Source organism: Talpa occidentalis, unplaced genomic scaffold (assembly GCF_014898055.3).
Source record: "Talpa occidentalis isolate TD23 unplaced genomic scaffold, MPIMG_talOcc4v2.1 talOcc4.13, whole genome shotgun sequence".
Classification (NCBI taxonomy): Eukaryota; Metazoa; Chordata; class Mammalia; order Eulipotyphla; family Talpidae; genus Talpa; species Talpa occidentalis.
The window spans coordinates 81,403,851-81,427,815 of NW_023601322.1; the positions used below are offsets into that span (position 1 = coordinate 81,403,851).

General features: G+C 38.7%; 1 long non-coding RNA gene across 2 annotated transcripts in view; it reads left to right on the forward strand.

The window, feature by feature from the left end:
* The window catches only part of LOC129145678 (uncharacterized), a 39,660-nt gene that overhangs the window by 8,563 nt on the left and 7,132 nt on the right, over window positions 1-23,965 (forward strand). For both annotated transcript variants that reach the window (XR_008551605.1, XR_008551604.1), the window contains exon 2: window positions 20,191-20,285. This is a non-coding gene — a long non-coding RNA (uncharacterized LOC129145678). The remainder of the gene's footprint in view (window positions 1-20,190; window positions 20,286-23,965) is intronic.

The window sequence follows — 23,965 nt, forward strand, 5'->3', positions numbered from 1 at the left end:
TTTCATGCTCAAAGTTTGAAAGAATATCAGATCTAAAACAAATAAATATATTTTCAATATCTGAAATTGAGTACATTATTTTTATGTTAAAATACATCAGGCTAAGCTTGATGATCTTGTTATAAACGTGACCAAGAAAGTGATGCTTTTCTTATTTAAAAGCTAAAGAATAAATAATCTTTTTTTTTTGGTTCACTATGAAAGATCTTTTTTAATGTACGTCATTTAAGAATTTATAAACTTGACATAACTATTTTTTAGGCCTTTGATTCAATCACAGTATTTTCATTACAAAAACTTAGAAAGCCATAAATGGGGAAGATAGAACAATGAACCTTCAACTACAAAGAGGTAACTGAAGTTATTAATAATCATTTTCACTGACAATCAATACACTATTGATTTTTCTATTCTTGCTACTCTTGCAATAAAGCCCTTGGCTTGCAACTCACCCTAGCTAGAAAATATTAGCAAATAAAGCATTTCCAACCTAAGGAAATGGAAAGCAAAAGCAAGACAGCAAATGCCTGGATATAGTTCAGAGATGAAAATAAGTGTCAGCTGTCAGTTAACTCTGCTGATTCAAAGAAGAGGCCAAGGTGACCCAGGCTTAGAGAAGACCTGCTGTGAAAAATCCAGGTTTCACTCTGTGCTACAACTTTAGCTATACCAGTAGCCTAACCCATCAGGAACATTTTATTAAGAAGCGGCCAAGAGAGTGAATTTCTAGATGGATTCACATCACCAGTAGTACAAAATCTATTCAAAGTACATGCCCTACTGACCCTCAGTCAATAGCATTATCTGAGTACATGAGGAAAAGCAGAGTCTCATTCAAATTTAAAAGGAATTGATCAAATTGGAAAAATTTTAACTATTGTGCATTAAGGCGCAACCATTAAAGAAACCCTAGGGAAATTCATTCCTGAAGTGGAACACAAGAGTTTCTTACAAAACTAAACATGTTGAGACCTGTGTTGAGTAATACAACAGATAAAGATCAAAGCTCTGATTTTCAGTAAGGAAAACTGGATTCAAAAATAACGAAACATTGAATCATGCTGTTTTATTTGTAAGTGTAATGTATTTTTGAGCAATTTGATAAAAACTACTGTCAAAGGACAAATCTGTACCTTCCTGAGCGCGTACTATTTTTTTTAAGATTTATTTATTTATGCATATAAGAACTGGGGTACAGGTCAGAGATGTGGGGGGTGAGAGGATCCACCAGAGAGTGAGTGGGGAATGGAACAGGCAGACAGACTGAAACAAACTGCTGAGGGGAGCAGCAGGTGAGACAGGAGAGGTCTGCCTCGCCATGTGGGTTTCTCCCTCGCTGGCCAGGGGTCGAACTCATGCTGTAGAGGCTGTGGGTTGCTTCACAGTGTGGTACTTAACCCCTTGCGCCACAAGGGAGGCCCTCTTAGTTTTTTTGTTTTTTTTTCTCATCACTCATCAAATCCAAGTCTTTCTCATATACAAAACAAATATAAAAGATGAACTAGGTCGGGCCTCCCCAGTGGCGCAGCGGTTGAGCGCTGGGTTGCGAAGCTGCCCGCGGCCTCTGCGGCGCCGGTTCGATCCCCGGCTGCTCCCCAGCCACCGGAGGAGGGTCCCACATGGCGCGCAGACCTCTCCTGCCGCCGACTGCTCCCCTCAGCAGTGTACTTCGGTCCTTCTGCCTGCTCTGCTCCCTGCTCTGGCTCTGGTGAATTCTCTCACCCTCCTGCACTTCTGACTGTACCCAGTGCATGTATAAACAAAAACAAAACAAACAAACAAATAAAAATAAAACATGCCTCTATAAAAAAAAAAAAATTAAAAAAAAAAAAGATGAACTAGGTCTACTCTAAATCACTATAGCAGTTGTAAGATATCTTACTTTAAATATTTTTATTTCTATTTCCTTTAAAAACTAGTATTCCCAGGGGAATATTTGCTGTCAGACAAGACTTATCTGCAAAAGAAGATGACAATTATTTGGCACCAAAGTCATTTAAATAACCTTTGAAGACCTTTCCAAAGTACTAATAATGAATTTTCTGGAATTTTCATTTAATTTTCTGGAATACAACATTTGGGACATGAATCGTGTTCTTTTTCACAAAGCAAAATGTCTGGTGATCACAAAGGAAATATGCACCTGTTGCAAATGGTAGAAAATCCCACATTGGGAAGGTTTGAAATCCAACATGGCATGTAAAGGGTATCATTCAGTTCAAAAAGGAGTAAGTCCACAGTACCACACATCTAACCTGAAAGCTTAGGGGCCACATGTGTGGTTCCCTCAAAGTCACCCCCCCTTGAAAAACACCACTTCTCAGAATCTTCCCACGGGTGATAGTGATTTCCTGAACTATATCTGCAGATTGCCTTCTGCCAAAATGTGGAATAAATCTAATAGCTCTTTTCCTTTTAGCCCACCTTTCTTACAAGAAGTACACAAAAACAAAACCAAAAAACAGCACAAACTTTGTAAGCATGCACATTTTATCATTTTTCCCCACCATCATCCCTGATATCCCTTTCTCCCTCTTAACCTCAGAGCCCTTATTTATTCATGCCCACTAATTTTTGCAAGTAGTTTGCTTGCAAAATAAAATAATTCATAATATAAATGTCCAATAATGTAATATAATTTATAATGTAAATGTCCAAAGTTTGTTTTTATCATTCTGACTTGCTTCACTATACATCATTCCCTCAAGCGACTTCTATTTTTCTATAATGGCTGCACTTTATCTTTCCTTATTGCTATACCTTCCCATTTTAATTAACAACAATAACTATCCTTTTCTAATATTAGGTGATATATAACTACTCAGGTATTTTTTCATGCTGGCATTTCATAAACACGGAATAATGGATCTGGAAGTTACTTTATAGTTCCCCTACTCCAGCGCTTCTCTTATTGATAATCAATAATCTGGGGGCCTCCCTGGGTGGTGCAAGGGGTTAAGATGCAACTTATGAAGCTATTTGCAGTCACTACAGCATGAGTTCGATCCCCGACCAGGGAGATACCCACATGGCACAGCAGATTTCTCCTGTCTCACCAGCTGTTCCCCTCATCAGTGTATTTCAGTCAGTCTGCCTGTTCTGTTCCCCACTCTGTTTCTGGTGAATTCTCTCACCCCCCCACCTCTGACCTGTACCCCCATTCTTGTATGCATAAATAAATAAATCTTTAAAAAAAGACAATAATCTTCTCTAGAGCCAAAGGCTTGGTTCTGGTCCCCTGCTCCTCCAAAGCATGAAAATGATAGCTTTTACCACATTTTCCATTCCATTGTTGTTTACTCTCTGTAGACAACATTGGAATCACTCATTTATTCTGGGTAATAAAAGAAAGATTAAGCTCTAAACTAGGCAATTAACTCTGCTCATTAAATGAATATATTGCCTTGGCTAAAACGTCCACTCAAATGACTAAATAATATGCTCATTAATGTAGAAAGGAACTAAGTGTAATTTTTTTTGAATAGGTGATAGCCCATTAGAACACATGATAATAATTTGATGTCAGAAATATAATTCAAGGAGTTGTTATGCAGTCTCCCTGGTAGATCTGATATTGGTATCAGTTATAGCAAAACCTCAGGACCATATATCTACCCTCCTAGGAATGCAGAAAAATGCCATCCTATGAAGAAAAAAGTTTGCTAGGATGAACACAGTTACTCCAACATTCTCTGTCAGGTGCCATTTGATCCTTAGACCCTCAACTGATAAGAAACTGGTACAATGAATGAGTGTAGGGAAACTTCTGAGAACAGACCCTGATGGAAATTCAAGAAGTTTATTATCTCATATATTTGGACTTAAAGAGAATAAAATTAAACTATTATTAAGGCCTACTACTTTGGCGGCCTATTCATTAATTATAATCAAATTATTGCTTAGAATGAAATACCCATGGAAGTAAAGACTTTGGACAACCCCATGGCTAATGCCATAAAGCAATATAAAAGAGCATGAATAGAAAGATTATATGTCCAGTTTGTTCTGGATATTTTATGCCTTTTTTCCCAGTGTAACTTTCATGAGCATCCCCTTTCACTCTCCAGAGTTCTTTGGTGTGGACAATAAATCCTATGGTCAACTCAAGATAAGGAAATTGATGAAAATAAGATGGAGTAGTTGTTTCAGTTGCTTCTGGATCTTGAAGTTAGTTAATGGCAACAGACTTCTACAGAAGTGCTTTAAAAAACAATCAAATAAAGAAACCTGCACTCCTCTGTTTATTCTAGCACTGTTTACAATAGCTGAGATATAGAAACAATCTAAATGCCCCAAAACAGATGACTCGACCAAGAAGATGTGGTATATGTACCACATGGAATACTAAATGGGATATCCATACCACAATGGAATACTATTCACCAATCAAAAAAGATAAACTCCTGCCATTTGCAGCAACATGGGTGGAGATGGAAGGGATTATGCTCAGTGAAATAAGTCAGAAGGAAAAAGAATAGTATTGGATAGTTTCATAGGTGGAATATAGGGAAAACAAATAAGGGATTTGTTAGTTTAATAAAGATAAAACTAGCAGGCAAATTATAAACCAGAGACATGCAGCAGGGGAGAGAGAGAGGCAGGGATCTAAACAGGATAGGGAAAAGCACAAGGGACTATGGTGACAGTTCACAGGTGATGTGGTGGTGGGAATTCCGACAGGAGGAAGGAAACATTTTACAAAAATGAACAATGATGTAAAAAATAATTTTTTTCTTAAAAAAGCAAGTAAATAAGATAGAAATCCTTGTATCTCTTGAAGTTGCTGGACCAAAACGGCCAAGAAATGAAACTCAAAATCATTTCAGTGGGGGTGAAATATGTCAAAAGAATTGATAACTTCTCCAGCCTCTCATGAAAATTAGAGCTGTTATTAAAAGAAATTATTGCTTACGAATAGAAATGGGCTATTCGGAAGGATGAGGTTGTAACTGCTTTGCTTGAAGACCCTGTAATAGGTTTAGCTGAGGAAGTCATCAAACAAGGGAAATCTGAATCCATGGGTCTGACCTCCACCCACCTTGATTGTCTCCAGACCTATAATTAGAGTCACCAGAGAATAGCCCCTGGCCGACCTGTTTGACTTATGTAACAACTAAAACACCTGTCTAGACTTGGAGAGCCTGCTTGAGCTACCACAAGAGAGCTACAGCTCTTGACCTAATTCTCAGACCTGAGTCCATACATAGACATCCCCAGAGCATTAAGAGGAGGCGGGATGCGCTGAAGAAAGGACCCTGTAATAACTTCATAAAAATGTTCTATGATTTTCTTTGTAGCACAAATAAACTGTAATCATTTACCAGACTGACTAACTGTACTGGGGAAAGGGAACCCAGACTTTTCAGAGATTATCAGACATGAATCTGACCTATCGCTAATTCCAGGGGTTGAGAGATGGAGGAAGATTATCAGTGGGGTTCACTGGTTAGAATGGAGATTAAAAGAGATGAAGTGATAAATATAACGATGAACCAAATGCAGCTCACAGAGACCCAGTGGATTTCTGCATGTATTTAATATTTGTTTTCCTGGTTTTTAAATGTAATATTGGTACAGGTAATCTCAAGAAATGACCAAGCCCCCACACTGGATCCTTATCCTTGAAATATCAATTCGTATCTCCTTTTCTAGCATAATTACTAATAGGACTCTATTTAGCTATCAAAAATATATGGGTTTAACTACAAATAATGTAACTACTCTGTTATCAAAGAAAACTCTTAGAACTCTCCCTCCCTAACAGAAAGTAAACTGAAAGCTATATCGTATCCTTGGGAAAAGACCAGGAGAGGTGACAAAGACATGGAAAATTAAATGCTACCTTCAGAGACTTAAAAGATGCCGAAATAGCTGGTTTGACCTATGCAGAAATCACTTGGAACTCAGAAAACATTTCATAAACGCTCATCTACTTGGCTATCATAAGCCTCAAAATTTTTTTTCAAATCATTGTAGTCAAACCAGGTAAAGTTTCTTTCTTAGAGCAAATAAAAAGTTTTTGGTTTGCCTTTATTCATCTAAAAATGCTATTTCAATAGAGAATCTCCAAAGTTTATTTTCACTTGGAAGGAGCAATACTATCCTTGTCTCATGATTACAAAAACTCAAACTCTGTGCCACAGTTTGATCCACAGGACATTGTGCTAATCTATACATCATATCTTGTGTTGATAAGACCTAGGAATACAAAGTAGGAGTGACTTTAGGGCAACCTGTCTGAAGCTCGTAATGTTATCTTCATCACTATGAAGGACACGTTTCTGTACCTTGCATCTGATACATTAAGCCCAGAGGCATAACACTTAACAGGGTTCATTGGATTTTGGAAGCAACATAAAATATGGGTGTGTTTCTCTGGTGACCCAAACACTTGGTAGCTTTAACTGGGACCTGAAACCTAGGTAACCCAGATTTCACTGCAGGCAGCTCTGCTACTTGGTCTTCATGATCTAGTTAGTAAACAGGACTCAAAGTTTCTGTAGCAGATTAGAATGCTCCTGAAACCCTATGGAAATCCAATAAACAAATGACAGCAGAGGCCTCCAGGGTTTTGGAGCATAAGCACATCCTTTTTGCCAATTAGTAACTGTTCTTCAGAGAAACAGCTTTTGGCTGGTTATTGGGCTCTGGTAGAGACTAACTACCTGTCTTGAGGACTCCATGCACGAACTTCCCATCATAAATGAGATATTTGCAATTCCCTGAGACACTCTTCTGCTTGCTTGATGAGCTCATAAACAAAGACACCGGAACACATAGAAACCAGTAAGGACTCAACTGTGGACTGTGCCTCACCAAGGCAGGTCTGGTGATTGTCACTGCTAAATGTGCTATTTGACATATGTAGTGTCCAGACATGCACCTCTGATGTGATCTCTAATTTTGGGGGGACCAGAAAGGCAATTGATATCAGGCTGATTACATTTGTTCACAGAGGGGCAGTCTTGGACTTCATTGGAATACACATTTATTTGGAATTGAATTTGCTTTTCTGACCATAGGCAATACTCTCTATGGATTGAATGAATGTTTTATCCATTAACAACTTCTCTTTCCAAACCTTACCTTTATTCAGTTTGCTTTTTAGTGAAATAAGGCAATATACTGATACCCATGAGACCAGAGGTCCATGTGTGCCATTACTTGAAAGTAGTTTGTCTTACAGAATTGCAGGATGCCTGTGGAATATTCAATTATGTAGTTTTGGAAGCAAGAGCTTGACAATCTCGGTGTGATTCAATAGATTCACTGTGTGCTTTCAACAAAGAAAAATGTTTGGCACCTTTCTCCTCCTATAGTAATGTTTGGGTGAGGACCAGTGGGTAGAATTGAGAGTAGCACCTCTTGTTATCAAATCTTATGGCCCATGTGTCCTTCCTTCTTAGGGCTCTGGTGATTTAGAATTCTTAGTCTTCAAAGAGTTTTTTCTACCAGATAAATAATTGTGGTTCCGCTGAACTGGAAGCAACAATCTTCACCTAGTCTGTTGGGACTTTTCTTGCCACTGGAAAACAAGCTGATAAAAGGGATGGCAGTTATGGAATCTTGTATCGATGTCACCTTTCTCATCTTAAGGCAGTGAAGTGTCTTGTTCTAATAAAATTAACATTTTATAATCACAATTTTTCTGACAGATGTCATTAAAGTGTCTTGAAGGAGACTCTTTTCCTAATTTGTACAAAGTCACCATATTAGCTAGTGGAATCTCTGATTACAGTGAGGGTTAGGGGAACTGAATCTGACTATCAAAAGTAGTGGCTACTAGACGTGAGGGCAAAGAGGTGTGTAGATGCAACACAAGGAATATCTGAGATTCCTGTTAGTCACACAAAGTTGTGTCGTGTAGGATTTTTCCTTATGTGTATGACTTGATAAACCTCCCAAATCATTTTGAAGCGTGGCTCTCTGTAAAGTCTTGTAAGTCTAGAGAAATGAGTTTCAATAAGGGTGGATGGTAAGGACAATTGCCTTCCTCTTTTCAGAAATATCCCTTGGATAAATCACTGTGAATGATGTTCAGCTGTCCCCACATTTCTCAAGAGAAATTTCTGTTGAACAGAGTCTTAGTCATGTGTCTGAATGAAAGCCTCCAGGAGCATGACAATAGAATATTTGATGGCTGTGGTTTCTGTAGCAGAAGAGATTCACAATGGGATATTCTGCCCAGATAATAAGGGGCCTGAGATACTGGAAAACTTCCCACTGAAAAAGGCAACATAAAAGCTTACTTTCTAATATCGCACTAATTAATGTCTGCTTTATTTATGAAAAATAATTACATCAACCTATCAGTAAAATAACAAGAAAAATCTTTTCTAAAAATCTATGATTCTGTGAAAGCAATTTATATTTATAACAGCCTTGTTTCAATTAATTCCATATTGAAAAAGAATTTTGGCAACCCCTTACAATTTATTGAAATGAGATTGTCGGTGGGGGGCCACAAAATGCAGTGACAAGGTGATGTCCTTGTGATGCTGAAGGTAACTGATAGTATGGGGTTTTTTGTATGTAGTCTCTTGAATCTCCTAATTACTTATCTATATTTCATCTAAGGGATTGGGGTACACTGCAAGAAGCCTGAGAGAAGGTGGAGGCCAAGCAGGCAAGGTGAAGTGCTTCCCCTAAACAGACAGAGGCAACATAGTCAAGACGGTGAGGAGAAATCCTCATGTAGAGAAATCCTCAAGAGAAAAGTTAAGCGTGAGATCAGCTGCTAAAAAAAGTTGGGGGGAGGGCAGGAATAAATCTGAATGTGGAAGGGTTAGGAGAAAAGCTTTTCTCAGCCCACACAGATGTCAAGATACCAGCTGTGCGCTATATGTACAGCCCAGAAAGTGTGGAGGCCAGGTACGACCAGGCACCAGTTAGAAATCTTCTGAGCCAGGGTGGAAATACTGAGTTACAGCTAATAGTTTAGCTGGTAAAAGCTCATGATTTCAGCCCAGGCTCCAGCAACTATTAAAATAAGTCGTCCATAGAATTGATAAGGTAATGGGCCTCCCCTGGTGGCGCAGCGGTTGAGCGCTGGGCTGTGAAGCTGCCCGCAGCCTCTGAAGTGCAGGTTCGATCCCCAGCCACCAGCGAGGGTCCCACATGGCACGCAGACCTCTCCTGCCGCCCGCTGCTCCCCTCAGCAGTGTACTTCGTCAAGTCTTCCTGTTCTGTTCCCCGCTCTGGCTCTGGTGAATTCTCTCACCCTCCCGCGCTTCTGACTGTACCCAGTGCTTGTATAAATAAATAAATAAATCTAAAAAAAAAAAAAAGAATTGATAAGGTAAGCTTGTCCCCTCGCCTATGGCCATAGTGTAGTTAGCAGGAGGGAAAGCTCTGCTAACTGGCGGAATGACTCCCTTATCTCTTTCTGGGTCACTGGGCTACCTTTGCCTGTAAAGAAGAAAGGTGATTCCCTCTGCCTCATCAAGTTACATGAGGGTTCTCTCAACACCTTTGTTTGGAGAGAGAACTGGGTTGTTTACCTTTAAAGGGATGCCGCCACACAAAGCAATTTGTCTTCCTCTTACATGTTTAAGAGATTAGAAATTGTTCTATGACACATGATAGAATTTGCATGGTTTGCATGGTTAAAACATCCTCAAAACTCTCAAGAAAAAGAATGGCGATATTTATTGTGGGCAGTGCTATTTGTAGTGTATGCAAAATTAAACACACACACACACACACACACACACACAAAGAGAAGAGACTGGAACCAAGCCTTAGTAAATTGAAACAAATGAATGCTATTGTTCGGAAAATTCTAAATAAAACAAACAAAACACAGGAAAATCTTTACATAAATGCTATTATACCCTAAATCCAAAATTATTTCCTATAAAGTGACTTCTAAAATAAGTTTTACATTTTTCTAGGTAGTCATTAAGTTACAAAGACCTTGAAGTCCTAGTCATTGAATATTTGATAAACTTGAAAGTGTTGTGTTTCATTCCATAGTTTTGTGGTCCAATTTTATCTTTTTTAAAAATATATTCTTATTAAACAATTACCTGCAGTAGAAGTAGCAAGAAAACAAAATAAAGGAATCATGTAGAAATTTTATTATATACAAAATAAAAGATATTACCTACTCCTAAAAATAGTGCAAATTGCAAAGGACAAATCCCCGCCATCGATGATGTAAGGAGACAAAAATTCTTGCCTTCACAGAACTTCTAGATGGGTTTGTTTGATTCTGCCCTTCCCCATACTCCTAATACTTCCCAGCTGTCAAATCTTGTCCATCTGATTTCTGCATGTTTTCTCAAATTTATTCTATTCTTTCTGACCTCCTAACCATTTTTACCATGATTTTTGATGTATCTTGACACATTCAGTGCCTATGTTTACTTGTATTTTATACAAGTGTTACCATACTATATACTTTATTCTGTGTCTAGCTTTTTTACAGTTAAAATATATGAAGAATCTTTCTATATTAACACATATCAACCTCATTCTCTTTTTTTTTTTTTTTTTTTTTTTTTTATTTATTTATTTATTTATTTATTTATACAAGCACTGGGTACAGTCAGAAGCGCGGGAGGGCGAGAGAATTCACCAGAGCCAGAGCAGGGAGCAGAGCAGGCAGAAGGACCGAAGTACACTGCTGAGGGGAGCAGCGGGCGGCAGGAGAGGTCTGCGCGCCATGTGGGACCCTCCTCTGGTGGCCGGGGAGCAGCCGGGGATCGAACTGGCGCTGCAGAGGCTGCGGGCAGCTTCGCAACCCAGCGCTCAACCGCTGCGCCACCGGGGAGGCCCATATCAACCTCATTCTCTTTTAATAGCTGCATGATTAATGAATGTCTACTGACCTACAATTTGCTTAAATAGTCTACTATTGTGTTAATCAGGACAGACTAGGTTATGTTACAAGAACAAAGAATCCCACCAATCTCAGTGGTTTATTTGTTGCTTACAAAATTGTCTATTGAGGCCCAAGGCAACTTTCCAGAGTACCTGCCTTCCATATGGCTAATCAGTGATCATTGTTAGTGGTTGCTCTAGCCTATAGCTGTACCATCTGGAACTAGTGGCCTCCTTAGTTGATTGAAGCAAAGGAAGAGATAGCTTTGGCCCAGAAGCACACTCATATTGCTCCAGCCTGAACAAAAACAGTCTATTCTGCAACTCATTCAAAAACTAGTCTCATAGCTGCAAAAGAAGAGGGAGGTAAAATTCTCCCAGGTGCCCAAACTAGAGGAGAGTGAGCTATGCCATATATTAGAAACCCTTTGAAAAATTGTATTTGAAGTCCATATTATTAATCTGAGCTTTCTTAAGAAAACGCCTTACACACCTTTCTTTACATGTTCAACAGACACATGCCAGCTAGCCAGCATTAACAGAGTAATCCTTGATAGCACATCTAACTTGAAAAATTGCATTTTGCAAGTATAAAATAGCTTAAGCAAAAATCACCATCACAATCTGGATATGAATAATCACTACCATTCTCAGACAAAGCAGAGGTAGATGATAAATGGCAAATATTTAAAGAATTGTTTTAATGATGGTTTAGTTCATAAATAAGTTACAGAGCCTCAAAAGTAAGTTATTCCACCTCAAAAAAGGAAGGAAATTTGTAAACATTCTACAACATGAATGAAATTTGAGGACAATATACTAAGTGAAATAAACCAATCACATGTATGATTCCTCATGTATGAAGGACCTAGAACAGTCAGATTCATAGAGACACAAGTAGAATGGTGGTTGCCAGGGGCTGGAATTGGGGACGTGAGTGGGTTGGACACGGAGCTCTTACTTAATGGGTATAGAATTTCAGTTTTACAAAAGGAAGAGTTCTGTAGATGAATGGTTGAGCAACAAGGGGAATGCACATCACAACACAGATTTGTACAGTTAAAAATGGTTAAGATGGTATGTTTTCTGTTGTATTCATCTTATTACCATAAGAAAGAAAGATGAATGATTGAAAACCTTTACAAAAACAACTACAAAAGTCTTTGAATTGCTCTGATTCCTTAAGGAAACTTAAGAAGCAGTTGACTTGCAGGTAGTGAGTTAGCAAAGTAGAGAACAAGATATCAGAGTTAGAGAACAAGAAATCAAAGTTAATGTTTTGAAATGAAAAGCAGTTTCAGGGGATGACAAGATCTAGGTCATGGGAACTAGTAGCTGGGGTGGTAGAGAAGAAAAGCTAATGAAATATGGGCATGTCAGAGAACCCAGAGGCCAGACTGTCAAATATAACATCCACATAGTTACTGAAAGTTCCACAAGCATGACAGAGTTTGAAATAAACGGAGTGTGTGCAAGCAAGGGGCCAAATTCTCTGATGAGTAAGATAGTTAGGAGATCTCACTCTGTTTAATCAACATTTCTAGATTGTGTTTAGCCCCTAAATATCAACATATAGCAGATGAGCTCTTTTGAGATTTTTTTTAAAGATTTATTTATTCATGCATACAAGAACTGAGGTACAGGCCAGAGATGCGGGGCATGAGAGGATTCACCAGCCACAGAGTGGGGAACAGAACAGGCAGACTAACAGAAATATACTGCTGAAGAGAACAGCTGGTGAGTCAGGAGAGGTCTGCTGCCCCATGTGGGTATCTCCCTGACTAGGGATCAAACTCGTGCTGCAGTGCCTGCAGATAGTTTAATAGGTTGCGTTTTAACACCTTGTGCCACCAGGGAAGCCCTTTTGAGATGGTTTGTATAAATGAGAATCACAGCTAGCTGAGAGGGGAAATAGAGCTCTCCCACGGACTTTTCAAGTCTGCAAGAGCAGCACATTCCTTCCCTATAGGAAATCTGTGTGGGAAAGCACATTGCCATCAGAAGCTATTGAGTGAATACGGAATGAGAGACAGGGTGGTGGTTGTGGGGAGGGAGATGGTAGTGTTTAAGTGCCTAATGACATCACCCAGAAATAACCTGATATATTAGCCTCTACAGGAGGGTCACCGGCCACAGGGACTGGTTAGAGCAGTCAGAGAGAGCATCCCCTCAGTGGACATATGGAATAGCGAGAGCCACGTTTTCTCCCTGGCATCTCCTTTTTCCTAGGCATTCATGCTAGCATTCTTAATGGGTCCATTTTTTTCCCCTTTATAAAATCAATGACATCAATTAATTTGTTACCAGTGATGATGTTATTGAGTAATCATTCTGCCTTAGTATGTTATGTTGTATTCATTATGTACTGAATATTTGTGTCCCCCCAGATCTCATAAGTTGTAGTCCTGATTCCCATTGCATTGATGTTTGGAGGAGCATTTTGGGGAATTAACATGAGGTTATGAGGGTAGAACCCTCCAGATGTGATTAATGATTAGGCCATGTGAGGATATAACCAGGAAAGAGAGTGCCTACCAAGAGACTAAGCTTACCGGCACCCTGACCTTGGACTTCTGTCCTCCAGAACTGTGAGCAATAAATGTTTATTGTTTAAGATACACAATTCTGCAGAATTTGTTGTAGCACGCTGAGCTGACTGAGACATTTTTCTGACATCATTCAAAGGTGTCACTTTTAGTAGACTCAGAGATCTATGCATTTACATTAGCTTTTAGCAACTATTTTACTATTTTTATGATATTATTTTGTCATAATCAGCTTCTCAAAATTTCTGATGCTTACACTCTGCTATTCTTTCATTAATTTATTGAATTCAGTGAATCTGCCATGCTTACGACAGTTTCATGAAAACTTTACGTATTAAGTTCCTAAGTGTCCTAAACTGAGCTGGATCCATCATGGAGTGACCTCTGTTCCAAAAAGAATGATCTCTGATCTGAACCAAAAACCACTCTAATGGAAATGGGTGCCTAGTCTCAACTCTGAAGGAGGTTGCCACTAATTGGATCTTACATGAGCATCTTTCCAGTTTTGAAGGGCCATTTTTAGTTGCTATATCTTCCTTTTTGAAGGGTACTTGGAGCTGTGCATTAACACTTTCATGTCTCTAGAGGACCTTTTAACATAGTATTGCATTAAGGAGAAAGTGTGGTGTCCTAAATCTGAAACAGTTTTTCATTTACTCATGTTATTCCAAATTTTCAACGTTTATCTTCCTTTTTTTTATCGTGAATAGCCCATTTAACACGCAGATGGGTGGCAACACTTGTATATATTAGCCCAAATTATTTAGATTTGCATCTTTAAGATTAAAAATGGTTTCCCTATAAGAACAATCCATATCAATAACCAAATAATTAAAAAATACAAGTGAATATAAATAAGAAAAAAATAAACGAGACAGCAAGCACAATTTCACACTCATATGTAACTCTGATTACATATCTTTTCAAAATATGGGGTTTTTTTTTGTCTCTGCATTTCTTTTTAGACTTTCATTGAGTGTAAGTGGTTTTTTTCAAAAATGCATTCATATGTACCATGCCTATTTGGTAACTTGTTAGCTTTTGCCTGTGCTGTAAACATCTTCCTATGTTGATATATATAGATCAATATCTCTGGATATTTTTAAAATATCTCCATGGTAATTGCCTTATACAGACATTTGTCACTTTAATAATTTAACTTAATTGAACATGTAGGTCATTTTCAAATATTTTACTCCTAAACAATTCTGCCATGAACAGCCTCATACTTAAATTTTTTTGCAACTTATTCCTTGGTATACATTTCTAGAAATGGAATTTATACCATGGAAATACTTTCATTTGGGGGGAGCCTCCCTGGTGGCGCAAGGGATTGAGCACAGCACTTTGAAGCTGTCTGCAACCTCTGCAGCACGGGTTCAATCCCTAGCTGGCCAGGGAGCAACCCACATGGCGCAGCAGACCTCTCCTGTCTTGCCTGCTGCTCCCCTCAGCAGTGTATTTCAGTACATCTGCCTTTTCTGCTCCCCGCTCTGTCCCTGGTGAATCTTCTCACCCCCTGCACCCCTGGCCTGTACTCCAGTTCTTGTATGCATAAATAAATAAATCTTTAAAAAAAAATACTTTCAGGGCCTCCCCGGTGGCACAGCGGTTGAGCGCTGGGTTGCGAAGCTGCCCGCAGCCTCTGCAGCGCCAGTTCAATCCCCGGCTGCTCCTGGCCACAGGAGGAGGGTCCCACATGGCGCGCAGACCTCTCCTGCCGCCCGCTGCTCCCCTCAGCAGTGTACTTTGGTCCTTCTGCCTGTTCTGCTCCCCGCTCTGGCTCTGGTGAATTCTCTCACCCTGCCACGCTTCTGACTGTACCCAGTGCTTGTATAAATAAACAAGCAAACAAACAAATAAATAAATAAATAAATCTTTAAAAAAAAACTTTTCATTTTTACAGTCAAGCTGTATAGTTTACTCTGATTCTTTCTCCTGCTACAGAACAACAACAGTCATCAATGTGTGGGGCATTGTTCCTGTTTTCTTTATGTCACTGATAACAGAATTGGTTAATAACTTTGGACTTTCCTGTCTATAGATTTGCCACTGTGGGAAACTAAGAAAAAATGAACCACAAAATGGCAGCTTCTGGATATTGGTGAATTTCTCCATTTCATGCCTTGTCCTGTATCTCCTGGTCTTTGTTTCTGCCTCATTAGCAGGAAGGAAAATCATCTCTGGGCCTGAAGTAGAGCACCAGCACTTTTATTTCCAAAATCAGTATGAACACCTCACACATGCCTTGGTGTAAAACCTTGGCATGTCCCTCAGCCCTCATTCTCTGTATTGGCCTAATCACCATGTAAAACAGACTCTTCTTTTTTTTTTAATTTCTGGAATTTTTTTAATATATTTTTTATTTTTTTATTTTTAAACAATATTTGCTTCCCCCCACCCCCTCAGGTTGAATCCCCATAGAGTTTCCTTCCCCAAGGCACCCGTGCACCATCACCTCAGGCCCCTGTGTTCCACCCTCCCTCCCCCTGATCCCTCTCCCTTCTCCCCCCTGCAGGATGTCTCTGGTTTATAATTGTCTAAAACAGACTCTTCTTTTGCAATGTCTTTGCATCTAACCATCCACTACTCTAGTTCAACACATCTTTATTCTACAACCATTTTCCAAGGCACACATAAGCCACATCCTCCCCAGCTCTCTCCACCCAACCTTCCCTCACATCTAACTGAATAAGCAATTATATATGCCATATTGTGACATAATTCCTTTCTGGAGTAAAGGGGAATCTCTTCAAGGGTACGTATACCTAGTTATTATGTAAGCCTCCTGAGGGAAGTCAATGCCTTAGGTTTCCCCCAAATCTTTGGAAATACTTCATTTCTCTTACCATCACCCTTGTCTCCTCTCCAGTATCCATACTCCATATGCAAATGAGTTCCAAATGAAAGCAGATCTCCCTAAGACTTCACATCTTTCTACAGTAACTATCTTCTAACTAAATTAGAAAGAGGCAGATGGTTTTACAAATCCATTCCCTCTTTCACACTCTCTCCTCAGTACAACCCCATCAGGCTTCAGCTCCACCTACGTTTACCTCCCCCCACCCCATCAATTTTAAACAATCTTTTTCTTTTTGTTTTTAATGGGAAAAGGTGCTGATGCAATGGCTACTCTTTCTTGGAAAGAAGAGACCCTTTTCAGCACATTTTGAGTAAGTTAGTCCATAGGTTCAATGGGCCAGTTGGTGAGGACCAGTTGGAATGGGTTTCACAACTAGGGAGGGCATTGCTGGGCCTCGCCTGTGTGCAGTCAGTACCCTGCTATGGAACTATTGTCCTCTTCATAGGTGCAGCCCACTTTTCATTTATTGGAGATAGAAGGGACTAAATTAGTGTCTTTCTTGGTGCCTGAAGCTGACTGTGGGGTTCAAAGATTATATGGATCCAGTCTCTTCCATGCAGCCACCATGATCTCCCTCTCTAGTCCAACTGCCTGCTCCTCATCATTAGGAACACCAGTGCTCCATCTCTGCAAAGTTGAATAATCTTTTTTTAATGCCAGAATTAAGTATTTTGTTCAAAATAAATAAATAAATCTAATCATATAGCTGCTTGCTTAAAATGTCCCTCTGTTAGAAAAATGGCCAATTACCATGATTGGTCATTTAGTATGGCCAATGGCTAAATGGAAAATGGCCAATTAGCATGGTTAACAAGGCTTTATTTTCCCTCAATCTTATATTATATATGTTTCTTTGTATTGATACATCAATCATTTCTCATCTACTTGGACATGACATGCATTCTCCATACTCTTACTGAAACCTCCTCTACACATATACACTCTTGCCTGAACAACTCCACCTACTTTTATTACTAAAGTCTCACTTTAAACATATGTCAGTTCTGTCCACCTATTATAAGTTCTCATAACACCCAGTTTTCATCAAGGCACTTAGCATAAATATAATTAACCACAGTTTTGGGAATGATGGTAGGCATTTAGGAATCATCATGGTGAAGAATTGGAGAGTTTTCTAAGTAACATAAGTATCCTTTTAAGACCCGTGAGGATTTAAAGTTAGTAGTCATGAATATATACCATCATAGGATTTCTCCAGCAGAATATGGAGTAGACTTGGTGACGAGATAGGACAGAAGAACAGTTAGCCAAGGAGTTTACAATATTTGCAAAAGAATATCAAAGTGTTGCACCATAGTAATAAGCTATATAAGAAAGGAAGTTTAGTCAAATGCTTGGTTGTCAGGAGGAAGAAAACAGGTCAGTGGACTAGAGATCTAACAAAGCTTAGAAAAATGGTGCTAAGAAAACAGTTCAAGAAAAAATTGGAAAAAGAGGAAGCTTTGATCAGAGCATGGAATACTTGATTTAGTCATTCTGTTGGTGGACTATTTTCATTTGATTATACATCCTGAAGAATGACTATGGGGAGAGTGGCTGGGTGAGAGGATATAGGTTATGGAAGATGTGTGAGGCAAGTGCTCAACACTTCAGAGTATAAAAGGAGGGGCTTCCCCAGTGGTGCAGCAGGTTGAGTGCAGCGCTGTGAAGCTATCTGCAGCCTCTGCAGCACGGGTTCAATTCCCGTCCTGCCAGGGAGATACCCACATGGCGCGGCAGACCTCTCCTGTCTCTCCCACTGCTCCCCTCAGCAGTATTTTTGGTCCATCTGCCTGTTCTGCTCCCCACTCTGTCTCTGGTGAATCCTCTCACCCTCCTGCACCTCTGACCTGTACCCCAGTTCTTGTATAAATAAATAAATCTTAAAAAAAAAAAAAAAAAGGAATGTAAAAGGAGGCTTGACCTGGATGTTGGAAACCTGGTTATGGGGATGCTGTAAACGGAAACATGAAAGTATGTGACATGCCTGAGGAGAGCTCATAGCATGAGAAAATGAAAGATCATGAATATTTACAGAGCAAAGAAAGGAAGCATAGTACATTAAAAGGACAGGAAATCTTGGTCAGACATGGAAGAGGAAAACCAATACAAAGCATTGAAACTATAGAAAGTGACAGCAATTGAAATGTGCCTAGTACATGCCTTGTATATATTAAAATTAAACAATGAAATATATCAATGGCAAAGAGGGTTGAGAAGAAATAATAATTATATATGGTAAATAACAAGGTTTGGGCACTCATGGGGAATTGTAGAGTGAATACAAGGCATCGCTTTAAATATTTCTTTTTAAATATTTTAATTTTACTCTTGTTTAAAATATTCTGAAAAAATATGGCATTACTAGGTATTGCATGAGCGATCTATAATGTTTTTTCACACTAAAGCACTTGTCACCCAACATGGACACTACTGGAGGGGTGATATGTCAGAAATGCTAATTCAGAAGGAGAAAGACAAATAGTGGGTGATTTCATGCATGTGGAATATAAAGAAACAAAACAAAGGAACAGTCAAAACTAGCCCAAAAGTAGTCCTAGGAATTTGACTGCTGCATCAAGGCTACCAGAAAGGGAGGGTGGGGGTGAGGAGCAGAGTTTGGAGGGGGCCCAGTGCACTATGGTGGAGGACTATGGGTTCCTTGCTGGTGGATGTGGTGTGGTAACAGATACCTGAAGAGGTTTGAACCTACACCCCTAAATCATATCAGTGTTGCATGCCAATATTACCTCAATGATAAGATAATACATAAGAAAAAGTATCTGTTACTGATAAAATGATGCATTTGTGAGTTTTAATATTTTTTTAGAATACCCCACTCCTCTAGATAAGCTGTGATATGTTCTGGTTTAGGCCGCCCCCACTTTTTTTTCTTTTAAGATTTATTTTTATTTATTCATACAAGAACCGGGGTAGATGCATACAGATGTGCGGGAGGGTGAGAGGATTCACCAGAGACAGAGCGGTGAACAGAACAGGCAGACTGACTGAAATACACTGCCGAGGGGTGCAGTGGGCGAGACAGGAGAGGTCTGCCAAGCCATGTGGGTATCTCTCTGGCTGGCCGGGATCAAACCCGTGCTGCAGAGGCAATGGACAGCTTCACAGCAGGGTGCTCAACCTCCTGTGCCACCAGGGAGGCCCCTGCACATTTTTTTTTTTTTGTTAAAACATTAGTTATTCTCATGAAAGCATTGCAATTCAACTGCTTTCCTATTGAGAAATAGTCATATTTTAAGAAGCTGTGATACTATAAATAAAGCAACTACAACATCAATATTTAGAAGTATTTCTGCTAGATAATCTATGTGTGCGATTTGGTTTGGAATCTGTACTAGCTTGGAAAGTATTTTATTGAAGATTTATCAATATATATTAAGCTACAACTAGAATGTAGTACCAATCATTGTATCACCTGAGATACTTTAAATTATAATATAAAATGAATTTTTATTTGAAAATACATGCCCCATACTCTGTATACTACTACTTTTTGGAAGCTAATTTATACATACTTAAAAATCACCCATTTTTCCAATAGCCAGTATTTGTTGAATGTGTGCCATTATCTAGACACTATACTAGGCGTTCTGGATATAATAGTGCATAAAGCAGAGAAAGTCCTGCTTCTAGAAGATTAAGATTTATGGATGAAAAAATGTGAAGCTAATATAAGTGTGAAGACTACTACAAGAATAAAAATGTCTGATGCTATGGGAATGTGTAACAGGAGATTGAAAAGACAATTCAAAATGTTAATAGAAATTATTTCTGGTAATCTAGAAAAAGTACAGTGATTTTATAGTTTTACCCTTGTTTTTTTTATTTTTCAAAGTTTCTGTTTACAATAATATTTCTGATACTAAAAAAGACATAGGTTCACTCAGTAAAAAAAAAGTCAAACAAAGCATTTTGGCCTCTCTTCCTTTCTTGCAGTTGTCATCAACAGCTTCAGAAATTTAAAGCTTACTTCAAAACAATCTAAAATCTAAACTGACTCACATTGCATGTTCCGCTCCTGGATTCGTCAGGTAGAGTTGCTAATTTTTATACAATCCTAATAGGAATTGGATTAAAGAATAGGTTTATGGGAGGCCTAGCAAAGCAAGCACCAATCATGAAACCCACACATTCAAGACTAAGTTTTATGTAGTTTGTGTAGAATTGTGACTACTTTGTACATCAGTTTCTGCAAAGGAAGTAGGCAGAGCCTGGTGTTGATGACCAGAGTATAGAAGCAGGTGGGGAGTCTTGTTTAAAGCTAACTGTAAACAACATGCACATTTATTGCAGTGACTATACAACTAAAGGCAGTTGGTGGAAAATTCAATATCGGATTCTCTCTGGTGATAACTGAAGGGAAATACCTTTCTTAGCTATGACAATTAACAACTTAAATTATACACTCACCCAGGACACCTCAAACATGTATGACATTTCAAAAGAGAGTAAAGAACTAAAATTACAATGACTATAATGTAATATTTGGGATCTTATAGTTTCTTAAAATTCATTATTATGAATATAATTTACCATAAATATTTGGAAGGATCAGAATGGAAGAGGAAAGACTGCAGGTAGACTTGCTTTTGTGATACACTGTAAATGAATAATAAAAATATAAATCAGGGGGCCTCCCTGGTGGTGCAAGGGGTTAAGATGCAACCTATGAAGCTTTCCACAGCTTCTTCAGCAAGAGTTCGATCCCCTGCAGACAGGGAGCAACCTACATGGTGCAGCAGACCTCTCCTGTCTTGCCCGCTGCTCCCCTCAGCAGTGTACCTTGGCCAATCTGCCTGTTCTGTTCCCCACTCTGTCTCTGGTGAATCCTCTTACCCCCCACACCTCTGGCTTGTACCCCAGCTCTTGTATACATCAATAAATAAATCTTTAAAAATATATATATATATATATATAAAATCAGGGTAACTCCTCATTTCTCAAGTGAAAGTGAATTTCAGCTAAGTTACTGGCATATTATGTGAACTAGTTTTTAATGCTATAAAGGGAATATTTAAAGACACATAAATGACGATGTATGTTATCCTTGAACTACCTTTAAGCTGAATTTCAAGCTTCAGATATCATTGCACGACTATAAATAGAGCATAGTTGACAGCACTGCATTTGTTTGGTCTTTAAAAGGTATTAAGGGACAAATGTAGGCTGGTAGAACATCAAATGTTTAAATGGGAAACTGTGACAGGGATTATGGCAGGGTTATGGCTCTGACAATTAGCTAATTTCAGTGATACACTGAAGAAATAAATACTGTGCAAGAAGGCTAATAAATCATGCCTGCCATAATTAATAATCCATGACAGAAGGGAAAGAGAAAAAAAGAAAAGAGGAGAGAAGCCTAGGAAGGAACACTCAGTAACATGATACACAGTAAAGCATGAAGTATCCTCTAGTTACAATAATTTTTATTACCAGAGGCCCCAGGACAGGCTTTCTAGTGAATAGATCGACAAAGAATTGGGAGGATCAATAAGCATCCTGTCAGATTATGAAGTTTGTATTAGTCCATTTCATTTTAATCGTGTGTGCACGTGCACACACACATATGCACACCTTTTAAAGACAGATGGTATCATACCAGGTAGGTATAATCGGGTTGTGTTTTTACTTCCTATCTGTTCCTAAGGGTATTATAATTCCAAGCAAAAAGCAGCCATATATTGCTATCTCATCTCATTTGGGAATTCTTAACTATGTATTTTCCCTGTGGCAATGTGTGATAATAACCATTGATTTCAGGTTACCCATGTACAAAGAATATTATTATCCTTATCAGTGATACCAGAGTTCATAGTGAGAAGCTGACTGAATTTTTAAGAACTGACTTGGCTACTAAACTAGCAATTACAATATGGCATGTTATGTGGAATGATAGGGAGAGTAGATGATGATATTGTCAAGGCGATGACTTAGGATGACAAGGAAAGCTTTCTGCCAAAAGTGAGCATGAGGTTTTTTCTTTTTTGTTTGTTTGGGGTTTTTTGCATAGAAGAATTAGGGTGTAGACCAGAGATATGGGGAGTAAAGAGATTCACCAGAGGCAGAGTTGGGAGCGGAACAGGCCAATCTACTGAAATACACTGCTGAGCGAAGCAGTGGGCGAGGCAGGAGAGGTCTGCCCCACCATGTTATCTCCCTGGCTGGGATTGAATCTAGGCCATAGCAGTGATAGCGGTGAGACTGAACCCCTAGGCCACCAAGCAGGCTCTGACAAATAGTGTGAGGTTCAAAGGTCTCATAAGAGGTAGACAGTCAAAGATAGAGGAGTGGGTGTGGAGTATATGATTCAACTAGAGAGACTATGGTAGATACGCCTTGATTGTGATAAAAAAAAAAAAAACATGGCAGTATAGACAGTAGAAAGCTATCTACTGTAGATTGGGGGTAAATTTTAAGATGTGATGTGGTGACAGATAAGCCTGGGGAGATAACAGAAACCTAACTAATTGTGGAAATCTGAAGCCAGTAGAGGCAGGAGAGTTTGAGCTGGGGAATTGCATAATCAAGTCTGAAACAATTGCAGGGATCCATAGGAGGGATGATAAAGATTTTGAACAGAAGTTATAGCTGCATTCAATGATGATTAAGAGTTGTTGAAGAGAATGGAAGAATGTTGGAGGCATAATTGACAATATTTACTTTTTTTCGCTAATGAATTACAGATTCTTGAAGGATTTTCTGATTATCACCTTTTGTAGCACAAAGTAAATATTCAATAAATATTTGTTGAATAAATGAATGTATGAAGTAAACTCAAGTACATTTATTTTCTGTTGAAATCTGACTTAGAAAAGGAACTCTCATCTCTCTTTTGTTCTGTTGTATTTTGAATATAGGTACTGCCTAGAGTGTTTGTTTTCATCAAACTGCCCTAAATTGTGAAAGAGAAATTATTTTTCTTACAGTTTTACTATGAAAAATATTTGAAATATAGAGTAGTTGAAAGAGTAATGCAGTGAATAACCAAACATCCTCTTCCTTGTTAGTCATTTGCAATATTTCCTCTGTGTGTGTGTGTGTGTGTGTGTGTGTGTGTGTGTGTGTGTGTGTGTGTGGGAATGTGTAGCCTTTAAAGTTATAGACATCACACTGGATCCCTCAGTAGTTCAGTTGCAACTTCTAAGAATAAGAATATTTTCAATGTTGCTATAATAGCATCATTGCCTCTAAGAGTCAACAATAATTCCCCACTATAATAATTAAAGTATTTTTTCCAAGTACCAAAAATATTGGATCCATCAAGTTTCACCAATGTTTGGTTGTCAGGATTCTGGAAATGAGAGCTTTTTGAGGAAAAAAAAAAGCAATGAACTTATTTAAAAGCTTGGGACAAAAGTGCCAAGCATAACTTAGTATTGAATTAAAAGTACTAGGTAACCAGGTTTGTTTCCTAGTTAGAAATGCTTTCCTTTTCTCCAAACAATGAGTTCACTTGGTGAACGAATTGTATTTGTGAGTTAGAGGTCAAGGGTTCTGTCTTTAGATGGGATCCTCCTAATCTGTGAAGAATAATCTTTGTCCATGTGTTCATACTGTACTCCATGTTCTAGGTAATTACCTGCTAGAAATTTGGACTTTGTCACCAACAGAAACTAAATGTGTATCATGTAAATGAAATCTATTACTCCCTTTTGGGGCAAAATCCCTCAATATATAGCAAATCATTATTAATTTGGAGGGACATCTTCAT